The sequence below is a fragment of the Schistocerca piceifrons genome, chromosome 1, assembly GCF_021461385.2.
Source record: "Schistocerca piceifrons isolate TAMUIC-IGC-003096 chromosome 1, iqSchPice1.1, whole genome shotgun sequence".
Lineage (NCBI taxonomy): Eukaryota > Metazoa > Arthropoda > Insecta > Orthoptera > Acrididae > Schistocerca > Schistocerca piceifrons.
In genome coordinates, this window is record NC_060138.1 from 715,742,400 (window position 1) to 715,750,350 (window position 7,951).

Here is a 7,951-nt window from a genome sequence, read left to right on the forward strand (position 1 = left end):
TTAGTAAACAACTAGCACACTAAACAGTGTAACAGCAACGATTTCATTCAGAAGAGATCTGTAGATTCTTGGATGCATTGCGTTCATTTCATCTAAAGCTAATCGACTATCGTAGCGAATAATTTCTTCGATGTCGTCCAACATCTCATCAGTCACGATGAGAGAAACCCACTGCTTTTTCATAACGAACCTTTTCTCCGCCAGCTTTAAACTCTCGACACCACTTGCACACCTTAGCAGGCTACGGTTCGTCCTACCATCATCATAAACAATTTCGATGTCGTTAAAAAACTATAAAGCCGTGTTTCCATTTGCAGGAAGAAGAGGAATAAAGTTCCTCACTTCACAGCTGGTTGGTTTCGGAATAGACACACATATTTCCACACAGCAGTACATCGTAAATTTTCAGCCAATGATCGGGTGTACTTCTTAGTGATGGGATCGACTTTTTGAAACCACCTATACAGTGATGTAGGATAAGATTCCAGGTATTATACCACGCAGCCATTTAGCCTGGTGGGCTCTCGTTTGCGAGTCGACGAAAAAATATTTCGGAATTACGCGTGATACTCTACGGTTTTAAAAAAGAAATATTAAAGGAGTTCTTGTGTAGAGTAACGGGTATAGAAAAAGCTTCAAATGCGTGAGATTGTGGGTTCGAATCTCACCAGATGCTACGAAGTTGTTTATTTTTAAATCTTTATGGAAGGGACTTTGATCATTATTTTAATTCAATTATTTGGTTTAATTACAGCTTCTTTATTTTTATTCTTTTGCTACATCATTTTAATCGCTTTATTAACTTTCCCAATCGCGCTCATTTTTTCTTCTTACAATACTTTTTGACTTGATATGTTTGTGAACGAGATTTTAATTAAATCCATACATTAACATCGATTTCATTTCTTGCGGTTCATGTTTCCGATTGTGTTACTGCATTCATTATTCAATAGTTCCGTTCCTCATTTTGCTTGAATTTCGTTTTATTTACACTCGCTGCTTTCGTTCAAATCTTCAACTCCGTTATTTTGTCCACAGTGCAATAAGAATTTATGTTTTCAACGTTTTTACGACGATTACCACCCATGAAAATGTAAGTCTTGTAACGAAAATTACGTTTTTGACACAACTGCACATATAAATAGATTATTTCGTCTTTTGTTTCTTCAACAGATAGGTTGGCACTTTCAAATGTTTAAATATTGCGATAGATACCGTAAATAAAAATAATTACATTAGTATCATAAAAAAGGATGTTGGGGAGAAGAAACGAGATCAGCTGAAAAGTTAATACGGTTATTAAAATCACTTGACAGAATAACAGAAATTGAAAAACTACATTTAAACCCAATAATTGAGTAAAGGTAATGATGAAACTCATTTCGATAAATATTTAAAAATAGGAACTTCCATAACACCTCTTGCACAAAAGGTTTATACTATAAACATTATGCTTTGCAACTACTCCATGCAATATATCTCACATGAAACTGTAGAGCATTACGTGAAATTCCAAAAACTTTTTCGTCGATTACTTGCAAACTATTGCCCTCCAGGGTGAATGGCTGCATGGTGTGATATCTGGGACATTCACCTGCAATACCACATTAATAGTAGATCCCACAGCTGGGTACCTCTCCTCGTGAGACAAACGATCGTACGTCTTCTGCAAACACATTATCTTTGGACGCAGTACTGCCAAATTTGGCGAAAAAAACTTATCATTGTGCGTCAGAGGCTTGGTAATCATACAGGCTAGACTTGCCTCGTATGATCTGTATGTACTGAAATCGCGCTTCTGGAGTCATGGGCAGTTTGTTTAGCCACGAAGGGATGAGGGGTCATCAGCAGCGCGACTGAGAAGTGCGCCTCTGAGAGACGCGGGGAGCGGTGACGACCTGAGGAGTGGAGATGGTGGCGCCCCGGCCCGCGGGAATCAATGCGGGAGACGGCGTCGGCACGTGGCAGCCGCAGGGCGGGCGGTCGATGCAGCCCTGGACCGGAGAGCAGGGAGAGGGGCGCCGATGTGGGCCGCGCCCCTTGACACACTTCCGCCGCGCCGAGAACCTGCAGCGTTCATTCGCCCCGCAGACACCACCACAGGTGGTTCACCGTCTGGACGCCGTCTACGCCGCGCGATGAGCGCAGCGAGGTTAAGGCTACGTGCATGTTTTATTGCTTTCTCTTGGGGGAACGTTTGTACCTGGACCAGTCACGAAATGAGACTCAGCCTGTGAGTATCAGGAGAATATTGTATCTATCGATACCACACATCAGGGCCGTATGTGCTATCTGTAGATCGGTAGTCTAAACCTGGGGTGTGGGACCTACAAGGGGATATTTTCTGATAACTAAAAACTAAAACTAAACTCCTCCCGAACAGGCCATGAGGGCCCAACGGTACCGACCGGCCGCCGTGTCATCCTCACCCATAGGTGTCACTGGATGCGGATATGGAGGGGCATGTGGTCAGCACACCGCTCTGCCCGCCGTATGTCAGTTTACGAGACCGGAACCGCTACTTCTCAATAAAGTAGCTCCTCAGTGTGCCTCACAAGGGCTGAGTGCACCCCGCTTGCCAACAGCGCTCGGCAGACCGGATGGTCACCCATCCAAGGGCTAGCCCAGCCCGACAGCGCTTAACTTCGGTGATCTGACGGGAACCGGTGTTACCACTGCGACAAGGCCGTTGGAATTTTCTGATAACTAACCCGCACAAATATCATTTTAGATCAGTTTTCGAACGAATACAGTATTTCAGATTTCTTATTTAATTCTATAAAATTTTACTACACAATTCATTACTTAACCCGTGGTCTAAGAGTAGCGTCTTTGATTCATAATCAAAACGTCTTCGGTCCCGGGTTCGATCCCCGCCACTGCATAAATTTTGATAAATAATCAGAATTGGCCACCGAAGACTTCAGGCATAAGAAGTCAGCCTCATTCTGCCAACGGCCTTGTCAAAGAGGGCGGAGGAGCGGATAGAGGTTCAGGGCACTCTATTGTCCTAGGGGTGGGAAATTGCCCCTAAAGGCGGAAGAATCAGCAATGATCAACGACATGAGGATGCAGAAGGCAATGGAAACCACTGCATTAAAGACACGTAACGTGTATCCACAGGACATGTGGCCTGTAATTGAAGAAGTGTCATAATGATCTCTCCATTGGTAAAAGATTCCGGAATAGTCCCCTATTCGGATCTCCGGGAGGGGACTGCCAAGGGGGAGGTTAACATGAAAAAAAGATTGAATAATCAACGAAAGGATAACGTTCTACGAGTCGGGGCGTGGAATGTCAGAAGCTTGATCGTGGTAGGGAAACTAGAAAATCTGAAAAGGGAAATGCATAGGCTCAATCTAGATATAGTAGGGGTCAGTGAAGTGAAGTGGAAGGAAGACAAGGATTTCTGGTCAGATGAGTATCGGGTAATATCAACAGCAGCAGACAATGGTATAACAGGTGTAGGATCCGTTATGAATAGGAAGGTAGGGCAGAGGGTGTGTTACTGTGAACAGTTCACTGACCGGGTTGTTCTAATCAGAATCGACAGCAGACCAACACCGACAACGATAGTTCAGGTATACATGCCGACGTCGCAAGCTGAAGATGAACAGATAGAGAAAGTGTATGAGGATATTGAAAGGGTAATGCAGTATGTAAAGGGGGACGAAAATCTAATAGTCATGGGCGACTGGAATGCAGTTGTAGGGGAAGGAGTAGAAGAAAAGGTTACAGGAGAATATGGGCTTGGGACAAGGAATGAAAGAGGAGAAAGACTAATTGAGTTCTGTAACAAGTTTCAGCTAGTAATAGCGAATACCCTGTTCAACAATCACAAGAGGAGGAGGTATACTTGGAAAAGGCCGGGAGATACGGGAAGATTTCAATTAGTTTACATCATGGTCAGACAGATTCCGAAATCAGATACTGGATTGTAAGGCGTACCCAGGAGCAGATATAGACTCAGATCACAATATAGTAGTGATGGAGAGTAGGCTGAAGTTCAAGACATTAGTCAGGAAGAATCAATACGCAAAGAAGGGGGATACGGAAGTACTAAGGATTGACGAGATACGTTTGAAGTTCTCTAACGCTATAGATACAGCAATAAGGAATAGCGCAGTAGGCAGTACAGTTGAAGAGGAATGGACATCTCTAAAAAGGGCCATCACAGAAGTTGGGAAGGAAAACATAGGTACAAAGAAGGTAGCTGCGAAGAAACCATGGGTAACAGAAGAAATAAATGGCTCTGAGCACTACGGAACTTAACATCTATGGTCATCAGTCCCCTAGAACTTAGAACTACTTGAACCTAACCAACCTAAAGACATCACACAACACCCAGTCATCACGAGGCTGAGAAAATCCCTGACCCCGCCGGGAATCGAACCCGGGAACCCGGGCGCGGGAAGCGAGAACGCTACCGCACGACCACGAGCTGCGGACTAACAGAAGAAATACTTCAGTTGATTGATGAAAGGAGGAAGTACAGACATATTCCGGGAAAATCAGGAATACAGAAATACAAGTCGCTGAGGAATGAAATAAATGGGAAGTGCAGGGAAGCTAAGGCGAAGTGGCTGCAGGAAAAATGTGAAGACATCAAAAAAGATATGATTGTCGGAAGGACAGACTCAGCATACACCAAAGTCAAAACAACCTTTGGTGACATTAAAAGCAACGGTGGTAACATTAAGAGTGCAACGGGAATTCCACTGTTAAATGCAGAGGAGAGAGCAGATAGGTAGAAAGAATACACTGAAAGCCTCTATAAGGGGGAAGATTTGTCTGATGTGATAGAAGAAGAAACGGGAGTCGATTTAGAAGAGATAGGAAGGGATCCAGTATTAGAATCGGAATTTAAAAGAGCTTTAGAGAGCTTACGATCAAATAAGGCAGAAGGGATAGATAACATTCCATCAGAATTTCTAAAACCATTGGAGGAAGTGGCAACAAAACGACTATCCACGTTGGTGTGTAGAATATATGAGTCTGGCGATATACCATCTGACTTTCCGAAGACGGCAAGAGCTGACAAGTGCGAGAATTATCGCACAATCAGCGTAACAGCTCATGCATCGAAGCTGCTTACAAGAATAATATACAGAAGAATGGAGAAGAAAACTGAGAATGCGCTAGGTGACGATCAGTTTGGCTTTAGGAAAAGTAAAGGGACGAGAGAGGCAATTCTGACGTTACGGCTAATAATGGAAGCAAGGCTAAAGAAAAATCATGTCACTTTCATAGGATTTGTCGACCTGGAAAAAGCGTTCGACAATATAAAATTGTGCAAGCTGTTCGAGATTCTGAAAAATATAGGGAGGTTAGGTTAGGTTAGTGGTGTTTAACGTCCCGTCGACGAGGTCATTAGAGACGGAGCGCAAGCTCGGGTTAGGGAAGGATGGGGAAGGAAATCGGCCGTGCCCTTTCAAAGGAACCATCCCGGCATTTGCCTGAAACGACTTAGGGAAATCACGGAAAACCTAAATCAGGATGGCCGGAGACGGGATTGAACCGTCGTCCTCCCGAATGCGAGTCCAGTGTGCTAACCACTGCAAATATAGGGAGAGACGGGTCATATACAATATGTACAACAACCAAGAGGGAATAATATGAGTGGACGATCAAGAACGAAGTGCTCGTATTAAGAAGGGTGTAAGACAAGGCTGTAGCCTTTCGCCCCTACTCTTCAATCTGTACATCGAGGAAGCAATGATGGAAATAAATGAAAGGTTCAGGAGTGGAATTAAAATACAAGGTGAAAGGATATCAAAGATACGATGCGCTGATGACATTGCTATCCTGAGTGAAAGTGAAGAAGAATTAAATGATCTGCTGAACGGAATGAACAGTCTAATGAGTATACAGTATGGTTTGAGAGTAAATCGGAGAAAGACGAAGGTAATGAGAAGTAGTAGAAAAGAGAACAGCGAGAAACTTAACATCAGGATTGATGGTCACGAAGTCAATGAAGTTAAGGAAATCTGCTACCTAGGCAGTAAAATAAACAATGACGGACGGAGCAAGGAGGACATCAAAAGCAGACTCGCTATGGCAAAAAAGGCATTTCTGGCCAACAGAAGTCTACTAATATCAAATACCGGCCTTAATTTGAGGAAGAAATTTCTGAGGATGTACGTCTGGAGTACAGCATTGTATGGTAGTGAAACATGGACTGTGGGAAAACCGGAACAGAAGAGAATCGAACCATTTGAGATGTGGTGCTATAGACGAATGTTGAAAATTAGATGGACTGATAAGGTAAGAAATGAGGAGGTTCTACGCAGAATCGGAAAGGAACATGTGGAAAACACTGATAAGGAGAAGGGACAGGATGATAGGACATCTGCTAAGACATGAGGGAATGACTTCCATGGTACTAGAGGGAGCTGTAGAGGGCAAAAACTGTAGAGGAAGACAGAGATTGGAATTTTTTTTTTTTTTTACTTTATTGTAATTTTGATACCTGAACAACCAGGTAGGCTGGCAGCAGCACAATACGCCGCTCTTCAGCCGAAGAGAGGACATGGAGATAAACAAAGAAGAGACATCACTGAGAAAAACGGCGGGAAGAAACAGGAGACACAAGAACATAAAAGCACAAGAAGCCGTTCACACTTGATGACAATCCACACTATGAACTGGAGACTCGACGCACAAACACTGAAGAAGACGATGGCACTGGTGAACAATGGAGCGTGACGGCGAAACTGAACACTAAACATGACGGCACACACGATACACTGATGGCGGTGATCTCCGGCGCGCGAATGTCCACTGAGCGTGTGCGAGTCTGGGGACCTGCCAAGAGGGGTACAGGGGTGAGGAGGGGGAGAGGGGAGGAAAAGAGGATGCCACGGCTTAGGAGACGGGGACAGGAGGATAGGGACAGGGGAGGGGAGGCCTGGGGGACGAGGGGGGAGAAAAGGAGGAGGGAGGGAAAAGGGAGAGAAGGGAGGGAGGGTGCCCAAAGGAGTAAGTACAGGAGGAGGGTGGGAGGATCAAAGTTGGTAGGAGGGGTAGATGGAGGGGAGGAGGGCATCATCAGGGAGAGGGAGCTGGCGGAAGCCACCTTGGGAGAGGGTAAGGAGGGTGGAGAGATGGCGACCGGGCGGGACGTGGGAATACAGGTGCGGCAGCCGGCGGGGGTGGGAGAGGAGCGGGGAGACAAGCGGGTGAGGAGGATCAAGTTTACGGGAGGTGTACAGGATCCGTATCCTTTCAAGGAAAAGGAGGAGGTGGGGGAAGGGGATGAGATCATACAGGATCCGTGTGGGGGAGGGGAGACGGATGCGATAGGTGAGGCAGAGAGCATGGCGTTCCAGGATTTGGAGGGATTTATAAAAGGTAGGCGGAGCGGAGATCCATGCTGGATGGGCATAACAAAGGATAGGGCAGATGAGGGATTTATAGGTGTGGAGGATGGTGGAGGGGTCCAGACCCCACGTGCGGCCGGAAAGGAGCTTGAGGAGACGGAGGCGGGAACGTGCCTTGGCTTGGATTGTCTGGAGATGGGGAGTCCAGGAGAGGCGACGGTCGAGGGTGACGCCAAGGTACTTAAGGGTGGGAGTGAGGGCGATGGGACGGCCATAGACGGTGAGATAGAAATCAAGGAGGCGGAAGGAAGGGGTGGTTTTGCCTACAATGATCGCCTGGGTTTTGGAAGGATTGACCTTGAGCAACCACTGGTTGCACCAAGCGGTGAACCGGTCAAGATGGGATTGGAGAAGGCGTTGAGAGCGTTGCAGGGTGGGGGCAAGGGCAAGGAAGGCGGTGTCATCGGCAAACTGGTGAAGGTGGATGGGGGGTGACGGCGGTGGCATGTCCGCCGTGTACAACAAGTACAGAAGGGGGGAGAGGACGGAGCCTTGGGGCACACCGGCGGAGGGGAAAAAGGTGTAGGAATCGGTGTTATGGATGGTGACATAGGAAGGACGGCGGGAGAGAA

At 46.0% G+C, this 7,951-nt stretch overlaps 1 pseudogene; it reads right to left on the reverse strand.

Annotated features, from left to right (window-relative positions):
- Positions 1-2,576: 2,576 nt before the first annotated feature.
- Positions 2,577-2,694, reverse strand: LOC124717293 (annotated as a pseudogene).
- Between the last annotated feature and the right edge of the window lie 5,257 nt (positions 2,695-7,951).